The sequence below is a fragment of the Lactuca virosa genome, chromosome 8 (assembly GCF_052849685.1).
Source record: "Lactuca virosa cultivar CGN04683 chromosome 8, Lactuca_virosa_CGN04683_v6, whole genome shotgun sequence".
NCBI lineage: Eukaryota > Viridiplantae > Streptophyta > Magnoliopsida > Asterales > Asteraceae > Lactuca > Lactuca virosa.
The window spans coordinates 177,363,833-177,366,985 of record NC_136433.1 but is presented as its reverse complement, the minus strand read 5'-3'; positions in this window follow the sequence as shown (position 1 = coordinate 177,366,985).

The following is a 3,153-nucleotide window of genomic DNA, read 5'->3' as shown; positions in this document are numbered from 1 at the left end:
GGCTAGGAAGGCATGATATTCTTTTTGAAGGTATTTTCGGGCTTTGACGCAAGAGATGATTTGTAAATTGGTACCGGGTTTATCCCCATAAATGATAAGAGTTTTGCCGATTGGCAGATTAAGGCGAATGGCCCTTTCGTGACAAAGTGTATCGGCATGGTGAAGGCTTAACCAATCCATACCGATGATGACATCAAAGCTTCTTATAGTGATCGGCATTAGATCGATTTGGAACGAGTGTTCATTTAAATCTAACATGCAGCCTATGTACATATCGTTTGTGCTTTATATCTTACCGTTTGCCATTTCTACTGTAATGATCTTATTAAGTGCTTGGGGTTTTTTATTAAGTAAATTTTTGAATTTATGACTCACGAAACTTCTCTCCACACCACAGTCAAAGAGTATGCATGCATAAATGTTGTTGAGGAGAAACGTACCCGTAACCACTGTGGGATCGACCATTGCCTCGTTCTGCCCTATTGCCAGCACTCTTCCTACACCGCCAACATTCTTTACCTTAGGGCAATCTCTCTTGTAGTGCCTAGTTTCCCCACACCGATAACATGCCTGGCTCACTCCAGTACTAGGAACTTGGGTGATTGGTCGCGCTGGTGCCTTACAGAAACGAGCAGTGTGCCATTTCCTGTCGCAGTTTTTACAGTGCATCTCCCGGTAATTCCCGTTGTGATGGTAATTAAATTTGTTGCACTTTGGTAGGTTTCCAACATATTGTTTTACCGGCGTAGGGGTAACAGGGACAGCAGTGGGGGCAGTAGCGGCATGGACCGCCACTATTTGCTTCTTTGAAGGTTCTTGCGAAGTTTGACCTTTCCTCTTGTTCCAAAACTTGTTGTTGTTGTTGTTGTTGGCATTGCTGTTATTGTTGTTGCTTCCTTTGGTTGGTTCCGGGACGACGGTGGTGACATCTTGGCAGACCCCATGATCGACGAGGGACTGTGCCAGTTGTTTGGCACTGTCGAACGTTGTGGGTTTGGAAGCTAGCACACTTCCTCGAAGCTGGGGCGACAGCCCCCAGACATACCTTTCCACCTTCTTGCTTTCTGGGGCCATCATCCCTGGGCAAAGTATTGTCAAATCACTGAACCTATTTGTATAGGTTGTGATGTTCGAGCCCACCATAGACAATCCCCAATGCTCCTGTTCAAGCCTCTGGATCTCGCCCCTTGGGCAGTACTCTCACAGTAGCATTTGCTTCAGGTTCTCCTAACCCATGGAGTTTGCCACTACCAGAGTTAGTGACTTGACGTGGCCATTCCACCACGTTAGGGCTCGTTCGGAGAAAGTACTGGCGGCAAACTTTACTTTGCTCTCTTCGGGGCATGAGCATATCTCGAACACGACTTCCGTTTTCTCTATCCATTGGGATAGAGCCATTACTCCCCCAGTTCCATTAAAGGGGATGGGTTTGCTGTTGGAGAAGTCCTTATAAGTACATTCCTCGGAACGTCCCTGGTTTTGGCCATTAGTAGAGCTATTTATTCCTCCCCCTGATCCGTTGTTACTCATTTGAGCCATTGTTGTAGTTACGGCAGCTGTTACAGCGACATGAAAGGTAGCAGCATCCATCGACGGAGGTGGAGGTGGTGGTGTAGTTGGTGCTCCTGTGGTATTGAAGCGTCGAGGATTCCTTCTTGGTGGCATGATTCTGCCATGAGTTAAGATACAAATTCTTGATAAGTCTTCAGAAATGATTATGGAAAGTCTTAGTATCCTATGCTTTGCGCTCCGAACATTACCGAAATTTGTAAGTAAAGGGGAAACTTTCAATAATAAGTGTATGATTTCCTTAGTATCTAAAGAACTTAATGGAATACTCATGGAAATAATAAATGCGTGTCATTCTCATTGATATTAATATTTGATACAACGATCAGGCAAATTTGACCTTACATGGGTCTAGGGTACATCAATGATAAAGGTAAAATATGACAGCATTCGGGCCCCCGAATTGTGCACTCACAATCCGTCGGGTTTACATTTAAAGGAAAGAGTAACACCAACACTTAGTCAATAAGTATATATATATAGCGCTAGAAGTACGCGATCTACTCCGAGCGGGTGGCACGCTGCGGACCATGGTATGCGGTTGTGGAAGTCTGAGCTCGGGCTACTTGACGTTCAACCTCGATGATGCGCCTCTCCATTGTGGCTTGGTTTTTATGGAATTCCCTTACTTCGGATCTAGTAGCAGTAATGTCCTTCTGATGGGAAAAGGTGTGCTCTATTGTCCGCTCATGTTCTTCGTCCAGACAACGAAGGCGTACCGCAGTGACAGCAGCGGTGGCCCCAATGTCCTAGAGTTGGCTGGCATTTACTCTTGCTTACTCGCCTTGGTTGGCAATGCGATGAACCATGACAGGGAGTGCCCTGTCAGCCGAACCCCCGTTGCTGAGGTTATAAAAGCCTCGTGCCATGCCGTAGGGTGGGCGTTGCCCTTGCTCCCTGCTCCATCGCTTCAGATCCACAGCCCAGCGGGGCGCCGGGCCCTGGAAGTTCCTTTGGGGATTTGCTGCTCCTCGGGGAGGATTGTAGATCTCGGGTTCTGAGTCAGTGCTCCCACCATCTTCTTCCTCTTCTGACTCTTCATCTTGATCTTCCTCGGGATCCTCTTCGGAATCCTCTACTGGCTCTTCCTCGGGGATCTCTTCGGGATCTTCCTCTGGGTCCTCCTCAATCCAGCCTCCATTACCCTGGTTAGGGTAGTAGGGATCCCCGGGAATGTGAAATCCTGCCATTTTGTCTAGTCGAGAAATAGAGGCAAGAGAATTTTATAAAAATTTGGGAGTAAGAGGTAACTTTTGATAAATAAATTTTTTATTTATTTGACGATTCCTAATTTTAACTAAATATCGAGGTTCGCACGATTATTATAGTCCTTATGGTGTTATAAAATACTCCTATAGTATTTCAAATTTGTAAGTTTGATTCTAGTATTTCGTTTGGTAAGTTTTCGACTTGTTGCTCACTACGACCATTCCTCGACATACGTTGATCACATCCAGGATAAATATAGTTGATCAGGCTATATTTATTCTTGATCTGCTTACATACCCCGAGGCCTAATCGTAGTGTCGCAACTTGCCTTAATACTTTTGTAAAATTTTAGTTATGATACGAGACCGATGCATG